Raw genomic sequence first — 16,182 nt, 5'->3', positions numbered from 1 at the left:
GACGACAAAAAAATGAAAGTATCCAACTCAAGACATAAGATAGAATTCGCGGAACTGTTCGAAATATTCGAAATTGTTACGCGAGAAAGACTGAAGAGGCCGTAAGAAATGGACGCTACTTGAAATCAATGAGAAATAAACTTGGCATACGACAAATCAAGCTCTATGCGCTGAAAGATAAGCAGGATAATGCCATCAGCAATTTCGAAGGTATAGTAACAGCAGCGGATTGGATTGGATTGGAGGCATCTTTATTTATGCCTGCAGTTGGGCGCTCGCGCACCCCGACGAGGGCCTACGTCATCCTCGAAGTCGCCGTTACTCGGCGCGGGTCTCCGCTCGCCGTTGCCGGCTCGCTGAGTCTGTGCCTTTCGAGTGCCTCAAGGACCTGCTGGACGGCCCAGAGCTGATCGTCTCGGTCGTAGCTCTCCGCGGCTGCCTCGAGCCACGGTGGAAGCGTTCTCGATTTTGCTTCTTCTGGATATTTGACGCAGTCCCACAAGATGTGCGTGTAGTCTGCGGTCTCCCTCCGGCAGACTCTGCACATATCTGTCGGATATGTCTCGGGGTACATGCGATTCATGAGTCTCGGGCTCGGTAGCGATCCGGTCAGCTGTCTCAGTACTACCGCCTCCGCTCGACTCAGTCTCGGGTGCGGGGGTGGGAGAGTCCTGCGAGCCAGGCGGTAGGCCTTCGTGATTTCATTGTAATCCGTCATGCGGTCCTTGGTTCCGAACCACGTCGGACGGTTTGTCGCTGTCGCCGGGGCGCGGTTGGTTAGCGCTCGCGCCACGGCGTGTGTCGTCTCGTTATGGTTCTCATTGCGTTCCGACGCGTCGCCCGCATGCGCCGGGAACCACTTGAGTCGTACTTTTCGTTCTTGCAGTTTGACCGCCCGCAGTACGCGCTCAGCCTCCCTGCATATTTGGCCTTTGGCGAAGTTTCGCAGCGCCTGTCTTGTGTCACTCAGCACCGTGTGGCATTCTGCGTCGGCGATGGCCAGGGCGATGGCTACCGCCTCCGCTTGTTCCGCTCCGGTGCTTCTCACGCTCGCTGCCGTCCTCGTGGCGCCGGTTGGCGCCTCTATGAGGACCGCTGCAAAGGCGTTCCATTGGTATTCGGCCGCGTCCACGTACCGCGCGTGTTCGTCGTTGGCATGCTGGTCGATGACAGCCTTGGCCCTCGCCGCTCTTCTTCCCTTGTTGAACTCGAGATTGATGTTCCTCGGTATGGGGTCGATTCTGGTCTGGCGTCGGACCTCTTCGGGGACGAGCAGCTTCACCTCCACCTCGTTCGAGCGTCTAATTCCCAGATCGTCCAGTATCTTCCTCCCGGCTTTGGTCATGAACAGCCGCTCCAGTTGAGAGGTCCGTTGCCCTTCGGCTATTTCTTCTAGCGTATTGTGTATATCGAGTTGTAACAAGCGGGTAGTGCTCGTGGACTCGAACAGGCCCAGCGCCGTCCTGTACGCTCTTCTGATGAGCACGTTGATTTTGTTTAGTTCGTGTTGCAGCCATCTGTGGTAGGCTGCAACGTACGCGACATGGCTGATGACGAAGGATTGGACGAGCCTAATTAGGCTCTCCTCTCTCATGCCAGCCTTTCGGGAAGTGACTCGTTTGAGGAGTCGAATCGCGTTGGCTGCTTTTGCCTTGAGACGGGTGATGGTTTCGCCGTTTCTTCCGTGCTTTTCGATGACCATGCCTAGGATCCTAATTTTGCCGACCTCGGGAAGCACGTTGCCGGATTTGGTGACGGTTCTGATTTTTTCGTTTTCGCGTTGTCTGGTCTTGCCTCTGCTGTTTTTGGTAGGTGGGAGTATGAGAAGCTCCGATTTGCTCAGTGAACATCTCAGTCCGGTGCCTTCCAGCTGGTCTTCTATTGCGTCGACGGCGGCTTGCAGCGCGCCCTCGATGTGGGCGTCGCTGCCACCGGTCACCCATAGCGTAATATCGTCCGCGTAGATGGTGTGCCTGACGTCGTCGATGTGCCCGAGCTTTTCGGCCACTCCGATCATTACCAAGTTGAACAGCATTGGCGAAATGACCGATCCCTGCGGCGTGCCGGTGCTCCCGAGCTTCTTCTCTTGCGTATGTAGGTCGCCTGCTCGTAGCTCGACGGTCCTGTCCGTGAGGAAGTCCTTGATGGAGTTGTAGGATCTTTCGCCCATGTTGAACTTAGAGACTTGGAAAAGAATCGCCGAGTGTTTCACCTTATCGTAGGGCGCTCTGCAGGTCGAGCCCTAGGATTGCTTTGTTGTCGCGGGCGCTGCCGCAATCATCGATGATTTGGTATTTTAGCTGCAGCATCGCGTCCTGCGTGCTGAGGTGCTGTCTGAAGCCGATCAAAGTGGCCGGGTACAGCCCTTCTCGTTCAAGGTAGTCTTGCCACCAGTTGAGCAGGACGTGCTCCAGCACCTTGCCCACGCAGGACGTGAGCGAGATGGGCCGGAGGTTATCCAGGTCCGGCGGCTTCCCCGGCTTGGCGATCAGGATGGTCTTGGCTGTGTTCCACAGCTTTGGCAGCGCGCCCGCTCTCCAGCACTTGTTGAAGTATTTTGCGAGCTTTTCAATTGAGCCGTCATCGAGGTTCTTGAGCGCCTTGTTCGTGGCGAGGTCCGGGCCGGCTGCCGACCGGCTGTTGAGGTCGTGCAGGGCCGCGCGTACCTCCTCGACGTCGATGTCACGATCGAGCTTCGCGTTAGGCAGGCCGCTATACGGCGCGTGTTGTTCGGTGGGTGTAGTCGGCAGGCATTTGTCGTTAATGCGCCTGGTGACTTCATCAACGCCGTGGGCTGAGACCGCCCGATGTATAAGCCTGGCGAGTCTGTTCCTTTGATGCGACTTGGTCTTGGGTTCGTCGAGCAGGTGCCGCAGCAGGCTCCACGTCTTCCCACTGTGCATCTGCCCGTCTGCCGCGTTGCAGATCTCGTTCCACTGTTGCATGCAGAGAGCGCGGCAGTGATCCTCGATCGCTCGGTTCAGCTCCGCCACCTTCTTTCTGCGTCTGCGGTGAAGCCGTTGTTTTTACCAGCCATTGAGTATCGACTGTTTGGCCTCGATGAGATGCGCAAGCCGGCTGTCTAGTTTGTCTACAGCAGCAGAAGAATTCTATGCTGACCTGTACAGTACCCAGAGGAGTCAGAATGCCTCCATTGGACGCAGTAATGAACAGGATACAGAAACTCCTCCTATAACCATTGATGAGGTCAGAAGGGCCTTGCAAGACATGAAATGGGGAAGAGTGGCAGGAGAAGATAGAATAAAAGTCGATTTAAACAAAGATGGAGGAGACAGAATGCTTGGAAAACTGGCGGCTCTCTATACAAATTGTCTGTTGACTGCAAGGGTCCCAGAAAACTCGACGAATGCAAGCATTGTACTAATCTACAAAAAGGGAGACAATAAAGAATTGAAAAATTATCGGCCCATTAGCTAGCTTACTCCCAGTCCTATATAAAATGTTCACCAAGAATATTGCAATAGAATAAGGGCAACACTAGACTTTAGCTAAAAAAGGGAACAGGCTGGCTTCAGGAAGGGATACTCAACAATGGGTCACATCCGTGCCATTAATTAGGTAATCGAGAAATCCGCAGAGTACAATCAGCCTCTTTATATGGCTTCTATAGATTACGACAATACATTTGATTCAGTAGAGATACCAGCAGCCATAGAGGCATTACATAATCACGGAGTACAGACAGTTACGTAAATACCTTGGAAAATATCTACAGATTTCCCAGCCACCTTAATTCTACACAAATAGGAAGATACCTATAAAGGAAGGAGTCAGACAAGGAGACATAATCTCTCCAATGCTATTCACCGCGTGCTTGGGGAAAATATTCAAGCTATTAAACTGGGAAGGTTTAGGAGTAAAGATCGACGGCGAATACCTCAGTAACCTTCGCTTTGCCGATGACATTTTTCTATTCAGCAATACTGCAGATGAGTTACAACAAATGGTTGAGGACTAACAGAGACAGTGCGAGAGGGTTTGAAGGTTAATGTGCCAAAGACAAAGATAATGACGTATAGCCGGCAGTGGCGTAGCCAGAAATTTCGTTCGGGGGGGGGGGGGGGGGGCTCACATTGCAGCTCGGTCTCACCTTAAGAGGAAGCTTTAGCTCGGGTGCTCGTATCTAAATACATGTAGAAGGAGAATTCGTTTTTCTCGACAACCAATGCACCAAATTTGACAAGGTTTGTTGGATTTAAAAGAAAAACTTAAATTCTAGTGACTGATCTGAAATTTTTCATTTAGGTTGTAAATTTTTTATTAAAAATTCACCAAAATCGTAAATTTTCAGATATCTAAACTATCAAGCTTAAAACTATGTAACTCAGCAATGAAAAACAATATCACAATTCTGCAAATTGCACCTAATAGTACATCTTCAGCGAACAAAATTTCTATGTTACACGTGAATCTCCAGAAAAATAGCATTATGGAAATACGGCTTTCGCTGAATCCTTGTACACTACGTAACCAATCCACCTAAGATACGGATTGACAAACCAAATTTGTCCGCTTTGACTGTTATAATAGATGCCGTTTACTGAACAGCGACATGTGTGATTGATTCAGAGCTATTAGTTTGTAACCGTCGTGCTTCTATCTTTTTTTTTTTTTAGCTTTCGAGTTTTTCCAAATATTTAAACAATGTTCAGGTTCTAAATCGAAATTCCGCTTCCAACAGACACTAGCATTTAACTTTCTCTATCAAATGCAACGAATTTCATTAAAAGCGATCCGGGGGTTATCACAGAAAAGCCTTTCTGCGTTTTACATGTATTTGAATTGGCCGCGTCGGAGTTTGGCGCGAGCTAAAGCTTCCTCTCAAACAATTTGTCTGGAGATCAAATACATGAATATTAACTCCATTGTCATTGCTAAAGATGCTGCAAACCAATTCTTGAACGCTACGCACTGTCAAAACAAGTAAAATATGTATTTTTTCATAAAAGAATATAATTGTAGGGCCAAAAATTGTGCCCAAAATAACCGATATCATTGCTTCGATGTTTTTTTCTTTATTTAATAAGTAAATAATATATCACACGAACTTTAGAACTATATCAGTTCCAAACCAGCAAGGCAGTGCATGCCGCTGATACGAAAAATGTAAAGGCCATGAAATTAACAATCTGAGGACAAATATTGTAATGAAACTTTGTCATTCAAGAACCTTGTTTAGATTCTTGTACATATGCAACGGCCAGTGAAAAATCTCAATGACGCTGTCATTTATTCCAGTGTATTAGGCAGGAGCAGCTGTCACCGGTCGTGTATCTTGAGTAATTGCACCGAAATTGTAACCGCAACAGAGAGCACGTATAAAGAGCAGGAGTTATGCAAAATAAACGAGGGCGAGTCAAATGAAAGTCAGCCAATGCGAATATATGACAAACTGTGTTGCGGCCTTATTTAAAAGTAGTCTCCATGATCATTTAGACATTTGTGCCGTTGTCTAACGAGTCGCGTGATTCCCGTCTCATTAAATTCCTTGGGTTGCTGCTTCGAAAAGTCTGCAACTGACTCTATCACGTCATCGTCCGACACGAATCTGGTTCACTTGAACTGTTTTTTTTTTTTCATATGCTCCAAAAAGTGGAAGTACCAAGGCGACAGGTCTGGGCTGTATGGCGGATGTTGCACCGTTTCCCACTTGAACATTGCCAGTTTTGTATTAACCACATCAGCGACGTGGGGACGGCATTGTCGTGGAACAAGATGATCCCATTCGTCAATTTTCCACGTACTTTGTTCTTGATTGTGACACGCAGCCGATCTGGCGTTTTTCAATAACGAAACAAACTGATACTCTCTCAAAATTTAGCAAATTTTATCAGTAATGGCCCCTGACGATCGAAAAAAAAAGTCAACAACACCTATCCGGCGAAAATGACGGCTTTTCCTTTATTGGGGGTGGTGAATTCGAATGTTTCCACTGTAAGCTTTGCTGTGGTGTTTCAGGCTCGTAGAAGTGGCACCATGGTTCGTCCCCGATCACAATTGGAGACAAGAAGTCGTCACCCTTATTGTGATACCGAACAAGATGAGTCAAGGCAATGCTCAACTTCTCCGTCTTCTGTCGGTAGTTCAAAATCTTAGGCCACCATTGCGCACACAAGAGCGGATAACCGAGATGTTCATGAAATATGGCGTGAACCGAACCATGTCTGATGTTCACACGCTGTGCCACTTCATCGATGCTTATCCTCCGTTCTCGTCTCATCAGCTTATCAACCTTTGCAATTTTGTTAGGGGCGATCGCACGATGGCTTTGGCCCGGCGTTGGATCATCTTTGCAACTTTCACGTCATTCTTCGAAACCGTTGGCTCGAACGCTTCACAGTGGCCAATGAAATGCAATGTTCAACGTACACGGCAGCCATACGGCGACTAGTTTCTTTTTGGGAAATACCTTCAGCTGTCAAAAACATCAGGGCACTACGCTGCTCAACTTCTAGAGCGACCATTATGTCGCACAACCATGTTCAACCCAGTGTATGAGAGCATTAAACAACCATTATACTCACACCGGTGTGTCACTTTTGTAATAGAGAGATGCCTATGTGTCACGTGCACGCCTCGCGGATAATGGGCCGAACAATTATTGCGCGGGGTGGGTTGGTTCACTTTCATTTTACTCGCCCTCGTACATTAGAAGTGCGAAGATACAATGGAATATACAAATGCGAAGATACAGCTTGATAAAAGGCAGAAAAGTGTCACTGGAAACAAAGTTCACTGCACGTATACACAAAACCCCACACCAAGATATTGAAATATACATATAAGTCACCTATAAATCTACGTATCTAAAAAAAGTAACTGTATACAATGCATCGAACAAGGCAAATAAACATGTTGCGCAATCACAGATTCCCAGAATCCTAGATTCCACCCCCATTCCATCCACTCCCCCAGATGTATCGCGCGCGACGGGAGGCGGCGCGCTTGCTCCCCGCTTTTCTCTTTTGCACACAGAAGACTGAGCCACCATCGTCGTCCCACCCATTCCAGCCCCCCATCCCCCTCCCTACGCTTTCACTCGCACATACAGCATGCGGTGCGCGGTCACGATGTTATCGCCTTTGGACTTTATACGAAACATGAGGCGACGGCAGGAATGCGCCTGGAGTGTCCATATATTTGCTATCGCAATACTATATCATAAGACTATCCGGCAACTGAAGCATCCTGTGGCCCATTACTGTCCGCAAAAGAAGAAGTAACAAAATCGAACTTTCACCATGGGATAATTCGTAGCGCCACAGCAGTGTCTTCTTTTTTTTCTTTTGTGGGACCGGGGCACCGAAATGAAAAAGCGCAAGGTATGTTGGCCACAATCGAATGCCTACTTTGGGCACCTAATGTAGGTACCGAAAGAATATCGAAGAAAACATGAGACGCTTGGTCCACCGAGAACCATACGCAGACTGCTCGGTATCCTTCACTGGCAAAACAAGACTTTCCGGAGAGGTTGCGCTCAAGCGAACGCGGTGCAATTCGTCGAGTCCCCACAGTGATGGCGGCGAGCGACGATAGTTTCTTTTTCTCGTCTGCTAGCCAAAAAGTGCCCAAAACTCTGCCAGACGAAAATCCACTCGGCCAGAGAAAAGCGAACGCGCACGGAAGTGCGCCGCGCGGTGGTCGGAGCAACACGAGAAAAAAGCATGCGCTCTGGCTGCCTATGGCAGCCCATGGGTAGGGTAGCGAGCACGCGGCAAGAACTGTGGCTTCGCCCTGTCGTCTGCTGTAGCGGCACGCGCGGGAGCACTTTTCACGAACTAGAATTCGCTCACGATAAGCGAAAACTGTTCCGACTTTTTAGTTAAGCCTATAATCGGGAACCTCACGCACCGCAGGCAAGCAAGCGATAACGAGAAACTGGCAAGGCGGCGGTTTCTTGGCGCACGCGGAGCAAATTTAGCTGCGTAACATCACGTGGTACTTGCGCTAAAATGGCTAAAAGCATATTTTTACACATAGTTACATCACTTTATTCCTATGTAGGTTGAAAAGATAGAGCCACATATGCGAAAGTTGTTGAATTTTCCTTTGGCTACCAGTGCCATGGCCACGCTTTATTGCCGATATGAAAACTAAACCCGCTGTCCACCCGCTGACGCAGTTAGCGATGAGCTCTCGGCCGTTCTGGCACAGTTAGTTGGGCATGTATAGAACGGTATAGCATGTGTTCGACACTTTCCATAGGCGCCAACATTATTCTTGTTTCGATAGGTATTGGGCGCGCTCGCCGCACCTGGCGCTGTGACGCATTTAGCGAAAGGCAACTCGGTCGTGGTGAGGCAGTTAGTTTTGCGTGTACTGAGGCTTACTGGAACAAGTTTGTGGCACTTTCTCTGACAACCAACATTATTGCAACTAATTTAGTTATTTATATGGGATACTTTTGAGACACGGTGGCTGCACCTGGTGTACGGACGCAATTAAGCGAGGAGCAGATCGGCTGTGGTGGCGCTGTTTGGCGTGTACTGAATCTCACCGCGTGTGACACTTTGTATGGCTCCCAACATTACTGTAACTTATTTCGGTACTTCTTTGAGGTACATTTTGGGCACGCTGGCCGCACAAGGCGTTATGGCATAGTTTAACGTTGGTTAGTTTCGCGTTGACTGAATCTTACGGGGACCAGATTGTGACGCATTTTATGCGCCCTCTCCCTCCAACAACATATACCTTCTTTCGGCACTCGCGCTTGTCGGAAACGCGAAGAGCGACTGCCAAGAGGGGTAGCACGGGACTGTGTTGTTTGCGCCGGTAGAAAGCACAAAAGATAACGCCGAGGACCTGTAACTCGAAAATCCCATCTTCTGAACGACTGAAAACAGGCGGTGCACCCACGTATTTGTCGTGAGTGCGATTGGAAGGCGCCCAACCTGCTGTGGTTGGGATCCTGTGTAGTTCGTGGCGAACCATCGCGTCGGCTGAGGCCAGCTTGAGTCGGAAACGTGCCGTGTCTTTGGGCTGAGCAGGAAACAAGTCCCGGAATTGGGGGAATATCTTGAAAAAAAATATTTTCGTCATATTTCATGTGTGATATTCTTTGGGATGAGTCGGGTATTTTCTACGCCATGTATGTAAACGCAAATCGCTTTTGTTTGTAATGTCGCACATTCACCACTTTCGCACGTTTCGCCTCTACACACAGTATTCCTATAAGGTCTAAATACCAAAATGACACGTGCTTGTAATTTACTTTTTTCAGCTTATGCCGTCCGGTGGAGCTTCGTACGGGAACTACTGCTGCTTACCTGGCGCCACAACGTTGTATGAGCGCACAAAGAGCCCGGAACGAGCATTTATATTGAGCGAAATAAACATTCCCTCATTTTACGAGGAGCCTTTCGCCTAATTTATGAAATTGCCCGTTGCAAAGAATCGGTGGAGGCATGTGAAGCACGCTCGCAGTCATACTTATTTTACTAAAAAAATGATTTCGCACCTAGACAGCATATGCGGTTGATGAGTAGAATCAAAAACGAATGCCACGCTGATCAGCGCAGCCGGCGTGACGCGTAGCAGCTATTAGCACCGAGAGCGAACTACAGGGGCGCTGCGAGTGCCACTGGCGTGACGTCAGGGCACGGACTCTATCCTGTCGTCTGCTACAGTTCGAGCAAGGTCCAAGCGCCTTCTGCGGTGCTTTCGTTTGTTCGCCCTCGTTCTCTCTGCTTGTATACCTATGGCGGTCGTCTCAGCACAGTTTTACGACGTGAAAAGTTATTCAAAGAGCTCATTTCTTAGACGACAACGCTGCTCTCAAAAGCAACGCTGCAGTGCCAGTCGAAGGAGCGAAGACCAGCCCACTGCGTGTTTTTCGTGCGCCGATCGACAACAGCAAAAACATAGCATATAAGAATTCAGTTATGATACCATACCGACCGTGTTGCAACAAGTATGTCAGAAACGCTGGCCATATATGACATCTACATTAGTTAACTTCATTTTATTCCGTTAAAACAGTGTTTGCTCACGACGAGTAGTTCATGGTACAATATCGAATTTTTGCATTTATTCACGGAAACGCTCGGCAGTAATGCGAGGCTTAACTAACACTGCAGTTTACATTCTACAAGCACGTACGACTTGCTTCTTTAACTACTTCTCAAAATTAGGCGCTTCTTCACGTGTTTATTTTAAGTGGCGGTAATTTCAAGTAAAGCTAATGAAGGCTTAAAGCTATTTGCAGAATATGAAAAAGAATGTACCAATATATATTCCTTTTTCTGTGCTACACGTTCAACTCACTTGATAAATTTACTGATGCTTGTTGCTTGACGTATATACATGACGAATCTGTTTGACGAACTGACACAGACTGCTTGGCCCAAATTGTTTAGTGAAGTATGCCTTATGGGCCGTATGGCTGCAACCAGGAAGAAGCCGAAGCGTCAATCTTTAGTAGTATGGAACATATAGAACATATAATTTCCGATTGGAGGGTAAAATATCAAGTGTAAGGATTGTGGTGTTTTCTTTATGAAGGTTTGCGAGGTTCTCTTTTATGTACCGACGAAGCGAATAGTTCTCCATTTGTATAATTAAACAATGCTGGATCGAGCATAGTGAGGCAGAAGGTGCTTGAATTTTCCTTTTCTAGTAACTCTAAGCTGAGCTGTAGTACCTCGAGAATACTTTAGGCATTCCAATCGATGCTGTAAAAAGCTGTTTTATGTTTTCAATTCGAAGTTGTAGTGAACTGATGGGTTTCGCGAACAATGCGTGCCTCGCCATACAGGCAGTCGGTTGCTACCGTTGCGTGAGGGGTGTGCCATATTGTCGATAAAGGCTACTGAGACCCACAATGAAACATTTCATCGCTTGCAATTGACTGGCTCACGATCTTAACCACGAAGCTTTTCTCTCAGGTGATTGCTACTATGGTATTTGTGAATTACCTGTGTACATACTCTACATGACGCGCTGTCGTGTTAGCAGCCATGAGAAATTCGTTTTTGGGACGCCTGTTTCAGAGAGGGGTGAAAGAATCAGCAAACATTTTCATAAGAAATGTACATCTAACTCTTTCTTTTACGCATTAAGAAATGGTCATATTTGACTGGAACAGCTCACAAGAGTAATAACAATCATGATGACAGCTTCGCTGGGCAGTGTCTTTCTAACACGAATAACATGTTGACGCCAATTACCAAGAGGTTCCTTTCATGTAAAATGCTATGTCTCTCATAGCTAAACACCAAGGGAATGTTAAGGGTTGAGCGAAGCGTCATACACAACTTCGCGTGTTGAATTTGCAGACATTCTCTTTACGCGAAATTTATGGACAGACACGGCACATATCTGCATTGCAAAACCAGTAGACCCTTTTAACGCTACATGGCTTGCGATGACCAAGCCGCAAATTTTCTCAACTCACGAGCTTTTGAAGAAGAAACTGTGGTTCAGGCATGGCAGCAGAAAGAAGCCAATTCAATAAGTGCAGCCAGTTCAATAAGTACGGCTCGAGCCACCCATACCCAAGCATACACGAAGGGAACGAGCGCGCGCGGCAGCCGAGCGAGCCGCAGCGAGCGGCGTCCTGGCCGTGACGTCACTCGCGGGAGGGCGCCACTCCAAATTCTCACCGCTGATAGCGTTCAAAACGACCGCGCCCACTTCCGGAAGCGTGGGGCGCTACAGTCAATCCGGTCGCTGGGCTACGGTAGCTGGGCTCTATGGGAGTGTCGGTTCTTGTTAAATGTCCTTCTCTATTGTGGCGGCAAGAAAAAGCCTGTCACAGTGGCTTGGTATCGCCAAGCAAACAACGTGAAGCCTACACGACGCTACGCGTGATCCCTAAAATGCGTCGTATCGGCGAGATAAGCTTTTGAGTCGCTCGAATTGCGTTGTCTTGGTGTGCTCTCCCGGCGGCACACTGTTCGATCACTTCATCAGTGTGTCTGGACGCGCTGAAGTGATCGCTACGACATTTGTTTGTAGTTAGTGGTGTAAGTGCACATTGTATGGATTGTTGTAAGGGACTGATAACTTCACATCAAGGCCGTGACACTTGCGGCATTCGGCTGACAACTGAACCATCCTTTCATTTATGTGCAAATTCCATCTTTACGTTCACCCAGCGCGCGCATCCTCCAATCGTCAGGCTTCGACTCTGCCTCGGTGATAGTCCCGGCTTCGCATGTTTTATTATCCGCAAGTGGAAAAATACACTTATCGAGAAAGCGGTCAGGCAACGAGACACAATGTCTCCAATTATATTCACTGCATGCTTAGAAGAAATATTGATGATGTCAGACGGGAAGAACTGGGAGCGACGATCAACGGTGAATATCTGAGCTACCTTCAGCTTTCCGATGACATTGTCCTGTTCAGAAACTCCGGGGACACATCGCAAAAATTTATTGAGCACATTAACCAAGAAAAAGTAAGAGTAGCTTGAAGATTATTATGCAGAAGGCAAAAGTAATATTGAATAACCTGTCAAGCGAACAAGAATTCATGATCGGCAGTCAGCCGCTAGAATGTGTGCAGGAGTAAGTTTACGTAGGTAAATTACTCACAGGGAAACCTGATAAGGAGAAGAACATTTACAGAATAATGAAAATGGGTCTGACTGAATACGGCTGACATTGCCAATTTATGACCGGTTGCTCACCGCTGTCGTGGAAAGGAAAGGTATACGATCATTCCATTCTTCCAATGCTGTTATATATGGGGCAGAAGCTTGGAGGTTAACAATCAAGCTTGAGGACAATTTAAGAACCGCTCAAACAAGCGATGGAACGAAAAATTTGAGGCCAAACGTTAAGAGACAGGAAGAGAGAGGTGTGGACCAGAGAGCAAGCGTAGGTAGTGGCAGCTGAAATTAAGATGAAAAATTGGAGCTGGGAAGGCACGTAATTTGTAGGGCAGATAATCGGTGGTCTATTAGAAATACAGAGTGAGTGCTAAGATAAAGGAAGACGCTGTCGAGTACGGCGGTAAATTAGGTGGGTCTCTTAAATAAATATGTTTGCAAGCACAACTCGGAATCAGCTAGAGAAGTTCAGGTGTAGTTAGAGATCGCCTTCGTCCTGCCACGAACTTAAATATAGGCTGCCCGTGTATGAAAATAAAAGGGAGTACCTTCTTGCGCAGCATTTTTGGAGTCACTGAAATTGTAACGACAACCCGTTTGAAGCGTCTCATGCTCCGCTTTTGGGAATTAATGAATACTGGGGTCTCACGTGCCAAAACCACTATTTGATTTTGCGACACACCGTAGTGGGGGACTCCGAATTGATTTTGACCACCGGGGTATCTCGAACGTGCCCGCAATGCACGGGACATGGGCATTCTTGCATTTCGCCCCCATCAAAGTGCGGCCACCGCGGCGAGGATTCGATCCCGCGACCTTTGATCCAGCGCAGCACCGCCGTAGCCGCTAAGCTACCGCGGCGGGTTCTCCGGTTTTGTGGGCATGTGGATTGCCTTATGCAAAGTTCCCATCATTATTGCGTTAGCATTAGGAACGTCAAAGTGAGAAAAAAAAAGTGTGTGAAGTGGGAGACGTGGTAGAAGTAGGTTGGAATGGGAGAGCTCCATTAGAAGAGCGCGTGTAGGTGCCTGTGCGCATATCTATATCTACGAATATATATATATATATATATATATATATATATATATATATATATATATATATATATATATATATATATATATATATATATATATATATAGTCATATAATGAGAAGCCAACAAACACTGACACCAAGTACAACATAGGGGAAATTGCATGTGCTTAATAAATGAAATACAGTAATGATAAATTAATGGAAATTAAAGTGGATGAAAAAACAACTTGCCGCAGGTGGGAACCGAACCCACAACCTTCGCATGTCGCGTGCGATGCTCTACCATAATATATATATATATATATATATATATATATATATATATATATATATATATATATATATATATATATATATATATATATATATATATATACATATATATATATATATATATATATATATATATATATATATATATATATATATATATATATATTATGTGTCAGGAATCGCGCCAAGAACTCGTCATCGAACGCTACGGGCACGGAGGCCTTGGCGATAATGTTTGCCATCGCGTCGTCGCCTTTCCGCGTCGACCCGTCGTGGTCTTGGGGCGCAAGGGGACGCCGCGCCGAGCAGGACCTGGTCACGGGCGGCGACAACCAGCTGGGCGAAGGGCGCCGCGACGGTGGCGGAACAGACGGAGGCGGATACGCGCAGCTGTCCGACTGGTGGCCTGCGGACGCTGTCAACCGATCGGACCAAGGAGGGCGTGCACCACAGCCGTCCGCAGGGTCGCCGTGGACGCATCGATTCCCTGGTCCTGGCAGTTTCTTTCTTCTTTTATCATTTCATTGCGAGTCAATCCCGCATGTGCCTCTAAACGAGATCAACAGTCAGGCTTAATGAAATGTACCGCGTCTGCATTTATATAAGCGAATCGTTAGGCTTCACTATGTGCGGCTGGTACTCCTGTATTAGCTATGTAACCCAACTGTAACCTAATATTTATGTAAAGAGAGGCTTTCAACGAAGCATCACTATCGTTACGTAATGTAGTGGTTTCACTTGATGTAAATTTTTTGCTTATGGCGTACGTCGAATAAAAAATAAGGTATCGGTGGAATAGACAAAAGCGTACCGCGTGAGCCTGTGTGCATCGAAATGAGCCAAAAATTATTCTGTTCGCGAGTCGGCGCCAGCCTTGCTCGTACGCGGATCACGATCATCGTCATCAGCCGATGTTTATGTCCACTGCGGATGAAGGCCTCTCCCAGCGATCTCCAAATACTTCTGTCTTGCTAGCTGATTCCAAGTTGGAATCACCTATTGGGTACGGTTACTTTGTAAATGAAGAACATCCCGACCGATCAATGGTGTGCTGACTCGTCAAAGTAAATCGAGAACGGCCGAGGAGGGACGATACGGTTGAGACAGCGGTTGATGGGGGTCGGTTAATTGTGCTATCACTATACTCCACTGCGCGCTCGCCTAAAACCACGTTCAGCTTTGTCCGTGTATATACGTGCACAGCAGCAATGAGCTCGAAAGGGCTTTGTTTCCTCCATCTTATCACATTGGCCAACTCCTCAACCGTCAACCTCGCCATAGGGCGAAGAAAAGTTCTGCGGATCTCGCGCACTCTAGCAATACGACGGTCGGGAAGCTTGTTTGATGTAGATGTTTGTGTTAATGCTAAAATTCTTGACGTTATACAGGGTGATCATTCTTAAGTTTTATGGAATTTTTTAAAATAACATGTTGCAAGTAACGCAATTCTAGTACCTGAGCTGGAGTATTCAGAGAGGCGGGGATTACATAAACGAGAAATCGAAACAGATATTAAGCTAATTAAGATAAATCTACGGGTTATCTTTTGAATTACTTTAGGGCACGTATTGCAATTTACGAATTGGAGCCGGACAGTTTACAAGGCGTATCCACTTGTAATAAATTTTAAGAATGACGCCACTTGTTTAGTGATGGTAAGCGGCGGGCGCGTCGGCCGATGTCATATATGGAAACAAAGTGCTGCATGAGCGGACGTCTGTTCGTGGCGGCTGCTTTGAATCGCGCCCGCGTGTCATCCACGCACTGCCTCTCGCGATCTTGCGATTAGCGACACAGTCGGGCCCTTTCCATTTGAAATGTGCCGCACGAGACAGATGGTCAGCGCTGTTAGATACGGAGCTGTTTCCTGCGCCTACTTCGAGTTCCCCAAACCACTTCGAATCGCAGTACAGCTAATTGAGGAATGCAGAAGCAGGGATGCCACATTCCTGAGGCAGGACACTTGCAAGCAAGTTCGTACGCCGCCGGTGGAGCTATTCAATGCTTGAGTTTTCCAGAAAGCGAGAGGATAGCACGGCATTGTTGGAAGTAAAGTGGGTGCCAAACCAAGACGGCGGAATGCATCAGCTGGTGGCAGCGCTACGGATGAACCTTCGTCGAGAGAGATCATAAGGAACCGGGAAGAGCGAAGAAGAGAGAGCCTTCGTCGAAAGAGGTCCGAAGAAACTGGGAGTAGCGAAGAAGGAGCGAGCCTTCGACCCAGGGAGTCAGGAGGAACCGGGAACAGCGGACAAATGAACCGGATGGTAGGGTGCTGCAACCGTAAGTGAGCGCGTG

At 47.3% G+C, this 16,182-nt stretch overlaps 1 pseudogene; it reads right to left on the bottom strand.

Annotated features, from left to right (window-relative positions):
• Positions 1–295: 295 nt before the first annotated feature.
• Positions 296–2,309, bottom strand: LOC135909369 (uncharacterized; annotated as a pseudogene).
• Between the last annotated feature and the right edge of the window lie 13,873 nt (positions 2,310–16,182).

Source organism: Dermacentor albipictus, chromosome 1, assembly GCF_038994185.2.
Source record: "Dermacentor albipictus isolate Rhodes 1998 colony chromosome 1, USDA_Dalb.pri_finalv2, whole genome shotgun sequence".
Classification (NCBI taxonomy): domain Eukaryota; kingdom Metazoa; phylum Arthropoda; class Arachnida; order Ixodida; family Ixodidae; genus Dermacentor; species Dermacentor albipictus.
This window is presented reverse-complemented; position numbering and strand designations above follow the sequence as displayed.